We start from the raw sequence: 18776 nt of genomic DNA on the forward strand, positions 1-18776 counted from the left end.
GCCCTATCCTCTATTTTATTTGTACCACGATACTGCTGCTTATTCCTCTTTGAAACTGCCTCCTATATTAATGTGCTTAAGTGCTCATTTTGTCTCCTCCAGGAGAAGGTGAACCTCGTAAGAGCAGGGACTTGGGGTGTCCTGCTCCCCAACCCGTCTCCCGACCCCCACCCCACATGCCTGGCGCCCAGTAAGGTGCCTGGTACCTGGTGGGCTGCGGTGAGTGCGACGCATTCCCTCTAGCACCGTATCTGGGAGAGTCGGCCTCAGTTGTATGCTGGTGCTGCCCTCTGGTGGCCCTAGGCCGCCATCGCACCTGGCTTTCTCTTGTTCACCCAGGGGGTCTTCTAACTTCCCACCCGTCCTCACCAGGGCTAAGTGTCTGTAAAATCTCGGGTGGAAGTAAAGAGAGCTTGTCTCCAGCCAGGCTCACAATTAATAAAGATGAACTCAGTGCGGACCATGGACTCCATCCGGGAAAAGACACCTTCAGAACAGATGGTGACTAGCTCTAGAAAGTCTAATAGAGCGAGATAAGCCAGTCCGGCTGTTCCATTTTAAAGATAGAGTCACTGAGGCACAAGCCAGGATGGGGAGATAAAATTGCCTGGCTTTAGAAAGCCCTAGAGTGACTGGCCCATTACACCAGCCACTGATAAGCAACAGGGCAGTCTTACCTTTTGCAAAAAGCACGTGTTTCTGAAGACCCTGCATAATTCAAAACATGCATATTTCCAGGCTAATTTTGCCATGGAAATGAATGCAAAGTAGCAAGGATGTGTTGCATAAATCTACCCGCATTGTGGCATATTTTTGCTTTAATGCTGCTTTTTATTTTCCCAGCATTATCTCTAATATTTCACAGCGCGCTCTCTGCTAAATTAACAGCGCAGCATTTCCTGCCGGTGGTTTGGCCTTCTTCATAACGTTTTATCACATCTCACTTCCCTTCCAACGCGATCGATTTTCGGGTGCATTTTTCGGCCCCACCACTTAAAGAACACTTGGATGACATTGTTACAGGATACAGATAAAAGATTTAAAGTTATAATAACTGTGAATGTTGGGAAAACTGCACAATTGTCTCCAGCATCCCCACACCGAAATTGGAAGAAATTCGGATGCATGCAAAAAAAAATGCATGCATATAGATTCTATTCCATAACCAGAGCAACGTCTCCATGTGGCAGGCTTACAGCTCCCACTTAACAACTCACTTAGCTCCTCCGAGTCCAGGAAACTACAATTCTGACAATCTGTCTTAACTGAGGGGCTTTGTGTGATTCCCAACTCAGTGCATAAACATTTATTAGCATTTTTATGTTGCAGTTCTCCAAAGCCACATACTTGAAATTCTCCTAACTGTGACCTCACCCTGCATGATCTCCCTTGCTAGGTCCTAAACCCCAAAAGGGTGGAAATTAATGACCCCACCCAACAATCGCAGATGGGGACTTCAGAACTTTCCAGCCACTCATCTCATAGCATCAGCAGAGGTCCCGTTGGGACTCCCACCCCTCCAGTCTCCTCCCCCCCTCTCTTCCCATCAGCATTTGGTCCAAGTTGTCCTTCCTTCTGTCCCAGCTACCCCTCCCCAATGTGGACCCTGAAGGGGCTTTAGATGCACGTCGGGGTGGGAGGTAACCGACAGCCAGCTTTCCTTTACCTTCCTTTCCTTTACCTGCAGACTTTCTACATTGCAAGCATGACCTCTCAGTTCAACTCCTGTGAATTGTCTCTCTGGCCCTCCCCTGCCTGAAATTGCTTCCAGAAAGACTCGCTCATCTTGGCCAGAGCCAGGGCCCAGGAGGGGGCAAGTTAGGGCCTAGGAAGGAGAGGAGAGGAGGGACAGCCGGGGCCGGCTCTGAACCCACCAGCTGGGATTCCGACCTTGAGCAAGCCCGTAGCCATGGCACTTGCCGTGTTTGCACCTCAGTTTCCACCTCTGCAGAATGGGGACAATCATACCACCCATTTCCAAGGATCCCGGGTGGTGCAGTCGGCTGATGGTCAGACTCTTGGTTTCAACTCAGGTAGTGATCTCAGAGTCACGGGATTGAGCCCTACATGGGGCTCCACGCTCAGCATGGAGTCTGCTTGAGATTCTCTCTCTCCTTTACCCTCTGCCCTTCCTCCACCCCCCCTCCAAAACAAACAAATAAATCTTAAAAATAACAATACTAATAATAATAACAACAACATCACCTACTTCCTAGGCAGGATGACTATGACAATGCAGTGTAGCCATTTACTTGAACCCAGAGCCAGCTGTCAGCCCCCAAGTGTCTCCTCCTCCAGGAAGCCCTTCTGGGCTGGAAGGGGTAAGTCCCATGATACAAAAAACAGTATTGGATGTTTCCCAGATACATCCCTTATTCTCATGCCTCTGCACTTTCACCTGGAAAGTCTTTCCTCCCTATTGTCCGGATACTCCCCATCTATCACTGCCAAGTCTAAATGTCACTACTTCCTGGGTGAAAGTGTCTGTTCCTCTATTAGAACTGTCCCAAGCACTTTCTACCATGAGTTTCTATGATCATTGGACCCATGGGTTAGCCCAGGGTCAATGGCAGCTCCCAGCATGATTTTGTCCACCTGAGGGGTGGACAGGAGCTTAGGGCTATTTAGGCTAACCCCCCCAGGTGTCTTCCCCTCACTGACCTGTGAGCAACCCCCCCCCAAGCTATATTCATGGGGAACTGAGGAATCATTGTGTTTGTTGAGTGACTAAATGACCCTCAGAATTAAGCCTCTGAGCCTCCTCTGCACTGCAACTGTCTTTCTTTTCCTCTAGCAGACCAGTCACCTCACCTTCTAAGCCACCAGCCAGCCAGCCACACCCCCAGCATGACCCTGGGTGAAATAATAAAAAAGATTAACAATATGTCTACTCACACTTTTCCCCAATATAATTGTACACCATGGAGGTAATAACAATAATAATAATTGCAAATATTTATTAAATGCCTGCTCTGTCTGGTGCTGGTCTCTAGGCTTTCCCATGAACAATCTTATTTAATCCCCATAATAATCCATAAGGTGGGTTCTATTATGAGCCCCCACTTTACAGGCCAAGAGATGAGGCTGGAAGAGGTTGAACTTGCCCAAGGTCACAAAGCAAGCTCATGACAGAATTTGGGAACTTCATGAAATCATCTTTTATGCATTTGTGTTGCAGTGTTCTTACATTCTTATAGTTCCCTTTCAGACCTTGGATTTTTGTTCGTTAATTTAACGTCCTAATCTCTTTTCAATTCATTATGCCTGCTCTGCTTGTTTGGCAATGTTTCTGTGAACTGTCAATTCTGTCTTCTTCTTGAAGAGAGAAGAAATAGTCTGTGGAATTTGTGAAAACATAGCTAAATAGGTAAAGTGGACATGGATGACTGGAAATGAATTTTTTAAATGAAAAAACCTAGAAAGCAGACAGAATTGCTTTTCAAAATGCATATGAAAATTGCAAATTCTCTCCAGGGTACAACGACCTTATCAACACATGATCGAATGGCTGTAAACATTCATTTCCAACCAAATTCCTTTCGGCTGATACACTCAAACCTAGGGAGAAAACTTTACAGTTTGTTATAACTTTGTCAGACAAATGCATAATTGCTGGAAAATTATTTAGAAATTAAAAGCCCAAAAGTCTTAAGGTGGAGATGGAGCATAAAGAGATACCAATAAAAGCTAAAATACACTTTTAAAATTCCAGGTCCACCCCATGGTGCATAAAAATTAATACTTAAAAAACAGGCCAGAAATACTGTTTCAACCAACCTTTTTGTGTCAGCTTTCCTGAAGTTTAATTGCATACAATAAAATGCGCAGGTTTTTTAAGTGCAACAGTTTTAAGTTCTGACAAATATATACCCATTTAACAACCATACAATCAAGGTGTTGATTGATATTGACATGGATAAGAGACCAAACACATCCATCACCCCAGAACATTCCCTTGTGCCTCTTTGTAACCAATCCACCTGCCCCCAGTCAACCAATGATCTGTTCTCTATAATCAGAGTTTATGTTTGTGTGTCCTGGAATTTCATTTAAGACAACTTGTCTGGTAATACCCTTTTGTGTCTACCTTCTTACACTCAGTAAAATGTTTTTGAGAGTTATCCACTTTGTTGCTTGAAGCAAAGCGTTCTTTCATTTTTACTGACTAGTATTCCATTGCATGAAACTACCACACTGTGTTCATCCATTCATCTCTTGATGAATATTTGGACTGTCTTCAATTTTTCCTATTACAAATGAAGCTTTGATGAAGATTTTTGCATAGGTCTTGGTCTGAATGTAATTATTAGCTTCTCTCAAGTGAATACCTAACAATAAGTTCATGGATCATGTAAGAAATATATGCTTAACTATATAAGACATTTCCAAACTATTTTCCAAAGGGACTATACCATTTACCTTCTCCCAGCAGTGTAAAAGAATCCCATTTGTTCCCCATTCTGGCAAACATTCCCTAGTTTCAGCTTTTTCATTTTTTTTTTTAAATTCTGAGAGGTAAGAAGTTGTATCTCATTGTTCAACCAAATTGCTTTTTATCCAACAGTCCACTTGCTTCTCAACATCAAATGCATACACACCTGTATATTTGCAAGCACACACGTGCACATGCCCTCCTGCAACGTCCTATGTGAAGAATGCCCTGAATGAGGAAATTGGGCTAGAGTTTGACTGACTGACTAACTGACACTGACCCTAACTGTGGCACTGACTGACCTGGGGCAGGTCAATTCAAAACTGTTTTTTCAATAATCAAATGCAGGAAAATCAAAGACATCCACATCAAGACCTTATAGTCAAGTTGTCAAAAAGCAAAGACAAAGAGAGATTCTTGAAAGCAGCAAAAGAGAAGTGAAACACTATATACAGGAATTCTCAATAAAATCAACAGCTGATTTATCTTTAGAAACTATGGTGGCCAGAAGGCAATGGGATGACATTTGAAGGGCTGAAAGAGAACACTATCAACCAAGAATTCTATATCCAGCAAAACTATCCCTCAAAAAATGAAGAAAAAATTAAGACATCCCCAGATAAACCAAAAATGAAAGAGCTCATCATTAGCAGACCTACCCTAAAATAAATGCTAAAGGGATCACTCAGGCTAAAATGAAAAGAGACTAGACTAAAGCCATAAGAAGAATTTTTTAAACAATAGTAAAAATAGCTACAAAGGTAAGAAATAAAAGGCAATATTTCTGCATTTTTCATTCATAATCTCTCTTTTCCTAAAGATTCAAAAGACAACTGTATAAAACATTAAGTATAAGTCTGTGTTAATGGGCATTCAGTGTATAAAGATGCAATTAGTGACAATAATAACCTAAAGAGAAGGGAATGGATCTACAGACAAGCAGAGTTTTTTTAATACTGTTGCAACTAAACTGGTATTTAGTTTAGATGTTTAGATTTAGTGTAGATTTAATACAATTTTAATTGTAATCCTGAAGGTAAACACTAAAGAAAAAAACTGAAATATATACAGAAAAAGAGAAGATAAGGGAACCAAAATAGCACACTAGAGAAAAATTGACTAACTACAAAATAAGGCAACAGTAGAAGAATTGAGGGACAAAAATGACATAAAACATATAGAAAAACAGCAAAATGACAGAAGTCTTTCCTTCTAGTAATTACTTTAATGTAAATAAATCAAGTTCTCCAATTAAAAAGCAAATGGAAGGGGTGCCTGGGTGGCTCAGTGGGTTAAAGCCTCTGCCTTCGGTTCAGGTCATGATCCCAGGGTGTTGGGATCGAGCCCTGCATCAGGCTCTCTGCTCAACGGGGAACCTGCTTCCCCATCTCTCTCTCTGCCTGCCTCTCTGCCTACTTGTGATCTCTGTCAAATAAATAAATAAAATCTTTAAAAAAAAAAAAGCAAATGGAAATCCACTGGCAAAACAGATACACATATACGCACACACATTATCCAACTATATTCTGACTATGAGAGACTCATTTTATTTTTTAATTTTTATTTAAATTCAGTTTAGTTAATATACATTGTATTATGAGTTGCAGGAGTGGAATTTAGTGATTCTTCAGTTGCATACAACACCCAGTGCTCATTACATCAACTGCCCTCCTTAATGCCCATCCCTCAATTACTCCATCTGCCATACAGCTCCCCTCCAGCAACCCTCAGTTTGTTTCCTATAGTTAGGAGGAGAGACTCACTTTAGATACAAAGGCAGGAATACATTGAAAATAAAAAATTGGGAAAAGTTATCCCATGCAAATAGTAACTAAAATACAACTGGGGTGGCTTTATTAATATTATACAAAATAGACTTTGGAACAAAAACTGTTACAAGTGACAAAGATGGACTTTATATGTTGATAAAAGAGTCAATCCATCATGAAGATATGGCAACTATAACATATATGTCTCTAACAACAGGGACCCAAATGTATGAAGTAAAATTGAGTGGATTAAAGGGAGAAAAAATTGTATTAGTCTGCTCAGACAACTATAACAAAATGCCCCAGATTGCATGGCTTAAACCACAGAAATATATTTCTCACAATAATGGAGGCTGGGAAGTCCAAGATTAAGGTGCTGGCAAAGTAGGTTTCATTCTGAGGCCTCTTCTCATGGCTCATAGGCAGCTGTCATCTCATAATATGTTCCCATGACCTTTTCATGTGTATGCACAGAGAGAGAGCTCTCTGATGTCCCTTCTTAAAAGAACATTAATCCTACCGGATCAGGGCCCTACCCTTATTACCTTACTTAACCTTTATTACTTCCTTATGGGCCCCATCTTCAAATATAGCCATACTGGGGAGGGCTTCCAAAATATGGATTTAGAGGGGAGGACACATTCAGTCCATAATATCAGTTCTAGAATAGTTGGAGACTTCACTATCCCACATCAGAAATGGATAGAGCAACTTGACAGAGATCAATAAAGAAACCAATACTTACCCAACACTTTATACCAACTAGGTATAACCAAATTATGTAGAACACTCCACCCTACAACTACAGAAATTGAAACTTGAACACAGGGTGCCGGGGTGGCTCAGTGGATTAAGCCTCTGCCTTCGGCTCAGGTCATGATCTCAGGGTCCTGGGCTCAAGCCATGCATCAGGCTCTCTGCTCAGTAGGGAGCCTGCTTCCCCCTCTCTCTCTCTGCCTGCCTCTCTGCATTCTTGTGATCTCTCTCTCTCTCTGTGTCAAATAAATAAATAAAATCTTTTTAAAAAAACTTAAACATAAACATTCATAAAAGCCTTATTTATAATATCAGGAAATAGAAACAACATAATGTGCATTCATAATGAGTGAACAAATAAAATGTGGTATATCCATATATTGAAATATTATTCAGCCTCTGTTGGTTAGCTCTACGTTAATTTGATTGGCCGCAAGGTATCCAGATTAGACATTATTTCTAGTTGTTTTTGTGAGAGTGTTTCCAGATGAGATTAGCCTTTGAATTGGCAGACTCAGTGAAGTAGATCACCCTCCCCAGTGTGAATGGGCATCATCTAATCCACTGAGGACATACAACAAAAGACAGAGAAAGGAGGCATTTGCCCCCCTTTTAAAAGTTTTGTTATTGAAGCATAGTGTCATATAGTGTTATATTATTTGCACAACACAGTGATTGGAAATTCTATAAATCATGTAATATTTACCATGATGAGTGTGGTTACCATCCATAACCATACAACATTATTATGATATTATTGACTATATTTCCTATGTTGTACTTTTCCTCTCTGTAACTTCTTTATATAACTGGTAATTTGTACCTCTTAATTCCCTTCATCTATTTTGTTCATCCCTCAACCCTCTACCTCTGGCAACCACCAGTTTGTTCTTCATAATTATGGGTTTGTTTGTTTGTTTGTTTGCTCATTTGTTTTGTTTTTTAGATTCCACATATATGTAAAATCCTATGGTATTTCTCTTTCTCTGTCTGATTTATTTCACTTACCCTCTAGGTCCACACATGTTGTCACAAATGACAAGATCTCATTATTTTACAAAATAATGGCTAAGTAATATTCCTGTGTGTGTGTGTGTATGTGTGTGTGTGTGTGTGTGTTACATCTTTTTTATCCATTGAACTATTGATGGACATTTAGGTTGCTTCCATAACACAGCTATCGTAAATAATGTTGCAATGAACATAAGGGTGCATACATCTTTTTGAATTAGCATTTTTGTTTTCTTTGGGTAAACACCCAAAACGTTACTGGATTTTATGGTATTTTAAATTCTTTTAAGAATCTCCATACTGTACATTTCCAGTCATCTTCCACCTTCAGACTTTAATTTCTTTGGTTCTCTGATTCTCAGACATTCACACTCAGACTGAATTACACCACCAGCTTTTCTGGGTCACCAGCCAGCAGATGACAAATCATAGGATGTCTCAGCCTCCACAATGAACCAATTCCTCATAATAAGTCTCCTTCCATAGATATAGATATATTGTATACATATATACGTACCCTCACCCACACCCAAATATACATATACATACATACATATATGTATGTGTGTGTGTGTGTGTGTGTGTGTGTGTGTGTATCTCCTATTGATTCTGTTTCTCTGGGGAATTCTGACTAATGCACAGCCATAAAAAAGAAAATGAAGTACTGATACATGCTACAAAATGAATAAACTTTGAAAACATTATGTTCAATAAAAGAAGCCAATCACAAAAGACCACATATTGTATGAATCCATTTATATGAAATGCCCAGAATAGACAGGTCAATACAGACAGAAAGTAGATTTTGTCTGCTTAGGACTAAGGGGGTTAGGGGAAATGAGGAGTGACTGTTAAGGGATCTGTGGGACTCTTGTTGGGGTGATGAAAATAGTCTAAAATGATCATGGTGATGGTTGCACAACCCTGTGAATATATTAAAAACCACTGAATTGTACACTCTAAGTGCATAAATGGTACAGTGTGTGATTTATATCTCAATAATTCTATTTTTAAAAGCTATTAAAGCTTATAAGTGAGTTAAGCAAGGTTGCAGAATACAAGATCAATATACAAAAATCAATTGTGTTCTATATACAGAAATAAATAAGCAAAAATTGAGATTTTTAAAAGTACCATTTACAATAGTAAAAGAAAACCTGAAACAATCAGAGATAAATTTAACAAAACATGTGCAAGGCCTCTATGCTAAAAATGACAAAACAGTGATGAGACCAAGACCTAAATAAATGAAAAGATATATGATGTTCCTGGATCAAAAGACTTAGAATTGTTAAGATGTCAGTTCACCCCAAATTGATCTATGTATTGAATATAATCTGAACAAAATCCCAGCAATTTTTTTTTGTAGAAATTGGCAAGCTGAAGTCAAACTCACTCTTTCTAGATGACATGATACTCTATGTGGAAAACCCAAAAGACCCCACCCTAAAATTGCTAGAGCTCACACAGAAATTCAGAAAAGTGGCAGGATATAAAATCAATGCACAGAAATTGGTTGCATTTCCATACACAAACAATAAGACAGAAGAAAGAGAAATTAAGGAGTCGATCCCATTTACAACTGCATACAAAACTATAAGATACCTAGGAATAAACCTAACCAAAAAGACAAAGTATCTGTACTCAGAAAACTACAGAACACTCATGAAAGAAACTGAGAAAGACACAAAGAAATGGAAAAAAGTTCCATGCTCATGGATTGGAAGAACAAATATTGTTAAAATGTCTCTGCTACCTAGAGCAATCTACACATTCAATGCATTCCCTATCAAAATACCTTCAACTTTTTCTACAGAATGGGAACAACTAATCCTAAAATTTGTATGGAATGAGAAAAGACTGCAAATAGCCAAAGGAATGTTAAAAAAGAAAACCAAAGCTGAGGGTATCACAATTCCAGACTTCAAGCTTTATTACAAAGCTATAATCATCAAGACAGTATGGCCCTAGCATAAAATCAGACAATAAATCAATGGAACAGAACTGAGAACCCAGAAATGGACTTTCAACTCTATGGTCAACTAATCCTCAACAAAACAGGAAAGAATATCCAATGGAAAAAAGACAGTCTCTTCAACAAATGGCATTGGACAGCTGCATGCAGAAGAATGAAACTGGACCATTTCTAAACCATACACAAAAATAGACTCAAAATGGATGAAAGACCTAAATGTGAGATAGGAATCCATCAAAATCCTAGGGGAGAACACAGGCACTAACCTGTCAACTGTGGACAAAGCAACTTTTTCCAAGACACACCTCTAAAGTCAAGGGAAACAAAAGTAAAACTGAACCATTGGGATTTCATCAAGATAAAAAGCTTCTGCACAGCAAAGGAAACAATCAACAAAACTAAAAGGCAACCTACGGAATGGGAGAAGATATTTGCCAATGACATTACAGATAAAGGGCTAATATCCAAGATCTATAAAGAACTTCCCAAATTCAACACCCAAAGAATAAATAATCCAATCAAGAAATGGGCAGAAGACATGAACAGACATTACTGCAAAGAAGACATCCAAATGGCCAACAGACACATGAAAAAGTGTTCCACATCACTCAGTATCAGGGAAATACAAATCAAAACCACAGAGAGAGATACCACCTCACACCAGTCAGAATGGCTAAAATTAGCAAGTCAGGAAACGACAGGTGTTGGCAAGAATGCAGAGAAAGGGGAGCCCTCCTACACTGTTGGCAGGAATGCAAGCTGGTGCAGCCACTCTGGAAAACAGGATGGAGGATCCTCAAAAAGTTGAAAATAGAGCTACCTTACAATCCAGCAATTGCACTACTGGGTATTTACCCTAAAGATACAAATGTAGTGATCTGAAGGGGCACGTGCACCCGAATGTTTATAGCAGCAATGTCCAAAATAGCCAAACTATGGAAAGAGTCCAGATGTCCATCAACAGATGAACGTATAAAGAAGATATGGTATACACACACACACACACACACACACACACACACACACACACAGGAATATTACAAAGCCATCAAAAAATGAAATCTTGCCATTTGCAATGACATGGATGGAACTAGAGGGTAATTATGCTACATGAAATAACTCATTCAGAAAAAGACAACTATCATATGATCTCACTGATATGTGGAATTTAAGAAATGAAACAGAGGATCATAGGGGCAAAGAGGAAAAAAATAAGATGAAACCAGAGAGGGAGACAAACCATAAGAGACTGGGTAGCTGGGTGATGGCCATTAAGGAAGGCATGTGATATAATGAGCACTGGGTGATATATAAGACTGTTAAATCATAGACCTTATCTCTGAAACCAATAGTACATTATATGTTAATTAAAAAAAAAGAAATTGGCAAGCTAATTCTCAAAGTTATATGAGAAAGTAAAGGATATAGCCTAGTCAAATGTTGTTTAAAGGGGAGTCAGGATTGGAGGGTTCACAGTGCCTGACTTTAAGATTTAAGATAAAGCTGCAGAAACCAGCTTTATATTATTTATTATAAATAGAATAAATTATTATTATTTATGGTGAAAGGATAACCCCCTCCAAACTGGAGACAACCCAGAAGTCCACAACATGACTGTACGATCAAATTCTGGCACACGGTCCAAGTGTTGGTGCAAACAACATGGTAAAAGCATTATGCTAAGTGGAAGTCAGGCACAAAAGGCTATTTATGCTATGATTTCATTTGTGTTCTGCAAAATTCTGGGAAAAAACCTTCTGGAAGAAAACAAAATGATAGGGACAGATATCAGTTCACCGATGACCAGAAGGAACTTTCTGCACATTTGCTACACGAAGTAGTCTCTCGCTTTCAACTGAGCTTTAAGGGAAGAGCAAAATATTTGTATTTATAAGGGGGATAGCTCCTTATTTTTAACCACCTTCCCTTTCCTTCATACTTTTTATATTCTTTATCATGTGTGAATGGAAATCAACTTATCACCGATTTTCTTGCACTTGATAGTAGAATTTTTCTTGTAAAATTCTACAAAAACAGCCATTTTGATTTTAATTGATACCACAAAACATGAATAATTCCCAAATTGACATTTTCTTGCAAGATTAATAGTCTAAATGAAATTAAATAACTACAAATTAAATACAGTTCTTAGAAGTTACTTTATTTAATGTTAAAAATGCTGTTCTGCCAAACAATTCCATAAAGATTGGAATTATAAAAGATAATTGAAACTCTATTATTCTGCCTATTACTCTTATTTAAATTTGTACAAACATTTACTGGTTCCAAAAGAATGAAGTTCCTAAAGTTACCTAGCTAACACATTGTCCTAAAGTTACCTAGCTAACACATGCATATGAGTCTATTTTCCTACCAGTCTATTTTTTATTTATTTAAATATTTGAAACTTAGCAATTATTTTGCACCTAAAATTAACATCTTCCAATTATCACTCATCATGGTATTATTTTACCTTAGAATAATACATATATGTGTATTCATGTACTGATTGAGATAAATTCAATATATAAAGCACAATGGAAGATTTTTCAGTTTGAGTTTCTTCCAAAATGTTTACCTATGTTTGAAAGTGTTTGACAATTAATAATAAATTCAAATGACCCGTCTTGTTTGCATTCCTGATGTAATTACACTGGTTCCGTATGATGTCTGTCTCCTAATCATAGGAACATGGATAGGGCACGGTCTCCCAGATCTCGGGAATCACCCTGAAATAAGCATTCAACTAGTTGGCCTTCCAGAGACTGAAGCCCAGATCGGATAGGAGAGCCTGGCTGAGTCAGAATGCTGAAATGGAACCTGGGTGCATGCTGAGTTACCACAGTTCTCTTCTGGGCTGGGATGGCTCTTACAGGAAATCGACAGGGCACTTGGCTCGCCAGCATACCGGAAACAGCTCTACAGCCCGGCAACAAACCTTTATCAAAAGCCACCCCATGCCGAGCTCTGTGCAAGGCGCCAGGGTACGGTGGAAACAAGAGAGTCTGGTTGGAGAGAGAGAAGTCACCTGTTAAAGTGCGGTGTGCAGGATAGACGTGGTGTATCCGGCCCCAATGTGTGCCACTGGCATACCAGCCTAAGTTGTCCCATAAATCCTATGGGAACTGAAAAGTGAGCCCAACAAAGGGAAGGGGCCGAAGCCAGGGCTCCTACACAAAGACCATTCAGAAGATGTTTGCTAAATAAACCAATTTCAAATTCCAAGGTAGCCACTCGGGCCCACTTCACCACTGCTGTGTACCCCCTGCTGGGTTGAGCGCAAAGACCCAAAGAAAGAAACCACCCTTGTCTGCATCCGCCTGCAGCAGCCTTCTGCAAACACGCCAGTGTTTACACATCTAGTCTACACTTCCTGCTGTCCTGCCCTTTTCCTTTCCCCACCCTGCTCTTGGAACCCCAGCACTTGGGGGAGAAATGGGATTATGGAAACGAGATTTATTCCCTGGAGCTGGCTGGTTCCTACCCTGACCCCTCTTCTTGGACAGAAGGAAATGCCCACAGTAGCGCTCAGGGTTCTCTGACTGCAAGCAACAGATACGGACTCCAGCCAACGGGTATAAAGAGGGCCTTGGAAGACTGCAGGGTCGCTTGCAGAACTGAAGGAAAAGCAGCAGGGGGTTGGGAAGGAACAGCGGGGAGGGAGGCTCTGGGGCAGGAAACCAGGCTTTCGGCGGTGTCCGCTGCCATCCATCCCAGGTAGCCAATTTTAGGTCTTGTGGTGGAGGCGGCTGTTTCTGCACCAGGCTCCATTTCAAATGAAAAATCAACGGGTTCACTGGCCTGGCCTGTGTTGTGTACCCTTTGGCTGGAGGAAAGCAAGCTTGTGAACTGATTGACTCCCCTCCCCCCCAAGACAGCAAAAGCCAGAGGAGGTGGATGCACTTCTAAAGTGAGACTGGGACGTTCTTACTCAAAAAGAGAATCATTGCCGGTAGCATGTGTCTCTTGGCATCTCAGCCCACAGAGGGGAACATCAGGAGTGTGTGTCAGGGGGATCTTCTCTAACTGGAAGGTCCCCTGCGGAGGTCAGGTCTGCACTGAGTCCTGCAGGAGAAGAACTTAGCCAAGTTGGGGTGAGTGTGGGAGAGCCCCAAACAAAGCGGAACCACAGGAGCGGAGGAGGGAAGAAATCCACGCAACCTTCCGATACCCTGTCCCCCATCCAGTCCTGGCGCCACACTGCGCACCTTGGTCACTTGCCAGCATCCATCTCTCTTCTTCAGACAATACGGCCCAAATTTCAGTTCCAGAGCCATCGTCTCCCCACCCTCACACCACCCCTGCGGGGTCAAGGGCTGGAGCCTGTGATGCCTGGCTTCAGCCAGAGTCTGGGTTTGTTCAACTGACAGCAGTGATTAGTCAAGAGTCATTAGATGACATGAGCCAGACCACTCAGAGTTAACCTCATGGCTTCTGAGAGACGGTGAATTCTTTTTTCCCCACTGGACTAAAGCACCTGAAATGTCGGGGAAAATGGGAAATCTTTGTACTTTTGCTCGGTTTTGCTGTGAACCTTAAACTGCTCTTAAAAATAGTCTGTTTAGGGCACTTGGGAAAATCATTTTTAAAAATAGTCTACTTAAACACAGACAAATAGGGGCACTTGGGTGGCTCAGTCGTTAAGCGTCTGCCTTTGGCTCGGGTCATGATCCCAGTTCCTGGGATTGGGCCCTGTATTGGGCTCCCTGCTCCTTGGGAAGCCTGCTTCTCCCTCTCCCACTGCCCCTGCTTGTGTTCCCTCTCTCACTGTGTATCTCTCTGTCAAATAAATAAATAAAATCTTTTAAATACATACAGACAGACAGACAAATAAACAACAACAACAAAATTCTAAGTGCTGAGGGTACCCGGGTGGCTCAGCTGTTAAGCATCTGCCTTCGGCTCAGGTATGATCCCAGGGTCCTAGGATGGAGCCCCACATCGGGTTCCCTGCTCGGTGGGGAGTCTGCTTCTCCCTTTCTCTCCCCACTGTCCCCCCTGCTTATGCTCTCTCAGTCTCTCTGTCAAATAAATAAATACATAAATAATCTTAAAAAAAAAAAAAAAAAAAAAACCTCTGAATGCTATAAGCTCTGGAAGGCTTGAAACCATTTTGCCATCACAGGGAGCCTGAAAACAACCCAATCCTTCAAGAAGGGCCCAGACCGGGATCTATCTGATGACATTTTTGAGCCCCTGGGTCAAGCTGCACTTAAAGCCAGGATTCCCCCTGGACTTTCCAATGACCCGAGCCAGTAAATTCCATTTTGCTTCAACAAGCTCTCCCCTGTTGCTGGAGTGAGAATCAGAGCCTTTTACCTTTGAGACCAGGGTCACTCCCTAGGCCCAGGGATCCAGGACAACGACCGGAAAACCTGGGCTCAGGATGAGCTGAGTTCATGCAGCAGGACGAACTTGAGCTCAGCCGTCAGACTGGGCTGGCTTCAGATCTGATTCTCACTTCCTCCCTGGGTGGCCTTGGGCTAGTGAATCAACATCTCTGGGTCTCAGTTTCCTCATCTGTAAAATAGGGGTGATAATGAGACAGCCCCTAATAACAGCATTGCAAGAACTGATGTGTTGCATATAAAACAAAGGGACTGACCATGGTTCTCAATCCCCACAGATAAACTCCTAATCTGGGGGAGACCGCAAGCCTGCTCATAGATTACACAGATGCATATTACAGGGGCTTTGGAGAGCAACCATTTTGGCTGCTCTAGATCTCACAAAAACAAGAAGGTCAGCACAGTCCAAAGCTAGATGATTTCCAGAAGCCAGAGCAGACATTTTTTGTTAAAGAACAGCTAGCTCTTTGCTAATCCTCTGCAGTTTGCCTGCTTTTTTTCCATGTGAGGACCTCCTTTTTGCTGACAAGCTCTCATCCCTGGCCAGGCACCCCCAAGGTTTGGGATCCGCCTATCCTGATATTGGCTCTTCTGCTCCTCATGCTTCTCCAGCAAATGGGCTCTGTCTTCGGACTTCTCCACCGCACCGCCAGCTCTGCAGGTTGGCTTTACTCCCTGATATTTGTGTCCCCTACATTGCTGGCTCAGACCCAGTACCAGCCAATCCCAAGCCTTCCCGGAAGCTTACACATGAGTTCCAGCAACAATGAATTACACATTAGAGCACTATCGCAATTGGGACTATGGTTGCCTGCCAAAGACGGAGCACCGCGCTGCAAAGGCGCGTGTTGATAGCGGCGGTTTATTCATCTTCTACAATAAGGAACAGGCAGCCAAGGGCTGTGATGACAGTTCATCTGCCACCCTTAGCTGCCCTCCTCAGAGCTTTTGTCTCATGGTGACAAGATAGCTGCTGTCCTTCCAGAACTCAGGTGTGCATTAAAGACAGAACACATGGGGCGCCTGGGTGGCTCAGTGGGTTAAGCATCTGCTTCTGGCTCAGGTCATGATCTCAGGGTCCTGGGATGGAGGCCCACATGGGGTTCTCTGTCCAGCGGGGAGCCTGCTTCTCCCTGTCACTCTCCCTCTGTGCTTTCCCTCTCTCTCTCAAATAAATAAACAAAATCTTACACACACACACACACACACACACACACACACACACACACACACACACAGAGAGAGAGAACATATAAGAAAAAGAAGCAACAAAGACTATATTTATATCCAAAAAGAAAAGCTTACCCAGAAATCCTCAACTTATGACTCACTGGCTAAAAGTATCCAGCCTCCCTTGTGGGGAGGTGAACCATGTGACTTAATGGCTGGTAAAAGGAGGTGATACATGCTACTTTCCAGCAAGAAGGACTCTGAAAAGTAGGTATTCTTAGGGGGAAACACGACATACAAATAAAATATGGTGACATTACTAGGAAAAAAGGAGAAATTAATATAGGGTAAAATGGGGTCAGCAAACTACAGGCAGTGAACCACATCTGGCCCATGGCCTATCTTTGTAAATAAAGTTTTATTGAAACACAGCCACACCCATTTATTTACAACACTACGACAGCAGTGTTGAGCAGCTGCTACAGAGACTGTATGGATCACAGAGTCTAAAATTTTTACTCTCTGGTCATCTACAGAAAAAGTTTGCCAGCTCCTAGGGTAAATAATTAGTAGTGTCTACATCAAGTACCAGCAAAGGAAAGTTATATTTTTTTCTGGAAAGATTATATTATTTTCAAAAAAATCCCAATCTTCATAAGAAAAATCAGATATGGAAAGAGCCCGGATGTCCACTGACAGATGAACAGATAATAAAGATGTGGTATGTATATACAGGGGAATATTACCCAGCCCTCAGAAGGAATGAAATTTTACCATTTGCAACAATGTGAATGGAACTAAGGGGTATTATGCTAAGCAAAATAAGTCAGAGAGGGGCGCCTGGGTGGCTCAGGGGGTTAAAGTCTCTGCCTTCAGCTCAGGTCATGATCCCAGGGTCCTGGGATTGAGCCCCACATCAGGATCTCTGCTCACCGGGGAGCCTGATTCCTCCTCTCTCTCTGCCTGCCTCTCTGCCTACTTGTGATCTCTCTCAGTCAAGTAAATGAACAAAACCTTAAAAAAAAAAATTAAAAAGAATAATAAGTCAGAGAAAGACAATTATTATATGATTTCACTCCAGTATGGAATTTAAGAAACAAAACAGATGAACATAGGGGAATGGAAGGAAAAATAAGATAAAAACAGAAAGGGAAGCAAACCATAAGAGACTGTTAACCACAGTGAACAAACTGAGGGTGGCTGGAGGGGAGGGGGTAATTCGATGATGGTTATTAAGGAGGGCACGTGATGTAATGAACACTGGGTGTTACATACAACTGATGAATCACTAAATTCTACCCCTGAAACCAATAAGACACTACATGTTAACTAAATTGAGTTTAAATTTAAAAATTTTAAAAAAGGAAAAATCAGAACGCTTTTTGCTCTGCTTACATTTATTTTACAGTTTAGCATTAATTTTTTATTTTGAATTACACATAGGATACATGAGGAGCCTCGTCCACTTTCAGGGCTTAGGGACAATAAAGGTCTTAAACTGGCCTTGATTTTCAAGCACTTCTTCTGGTGGTCTGACTTCCATTCATTCCACAAATAGGTACTGAGCAACCACTATGGCAGGTGTGTGCCGGGTTCCAGATAAGGACAGGATGGATAGATGATGGAGGGATAGATAATAGACTGAGAGAGAGCAAGAGAGAGAGAGTCAGAGATCATTATAATTATGTCATGCCTTCTCAATTTTGCCTATAGAATATGTATATAAAAAGAAAGGAATACGGATTACAGTGGGTATGTGGCTAAAGGCAGAGCTGCCGTAACAGAGATCCCTTTGCGATTGCACAGGTGCATAAAGAACATAAGCTGATCTCCCTCTCGTTTAACAGTTTCAGTGTAGGCAGTCCACGCTGGTGAATGTCTCTGCTCCACACAATAAGGGTGGCTTTTTCCATCATATTGCTCCCAGAGCCCCCAAGACATTCACCTGGCCCCATGGTCACCGCTGGACTGTAGACACATTCGGTTCCCACGTTATGGGGAGGGGAGACAAGAGCATGAAAGCTCTTCACACCTGAAGTCATAGGGCTCAGACCTGGAAAGTAGCATGTATCACCTCCTTTTACCATCCGTTAAGTCACATGGTTCACCTCCCCACAAGGGAGGCTGAGAAATGTAGTCTCTGGCTGGGCAACCACGTGATCGGCTACCGTCCAATTATCTGAGTCAAATGGGAGAATGAATTTTGGTAGACAACTCATAGTGTCCACCACCACAAAATGGGCTCCTGTGTCCTTGTTGAACTCAGGGGTGAGATAGTTGACATCTGTGTGTTCCCAGAAACTCTCGGGCCCTAC

This window comes from Lontra canadensis, unplaced genomic scaffold (genome assembly GCF_010015895.1).
Source record: "Lontra canadensis isolate GAN:19392208 unplaced genomic scaffold, GSC_riverotter_1.0 scaffold115, whole genome shotgun sequence".
Classification (NCBI taxonomy): domain Eukaryota; kingdom Metazoa; phylum Chordata; class Mammalia; order Carnivora; family Mustelidae; genus Lontra; species Lontra canadensis.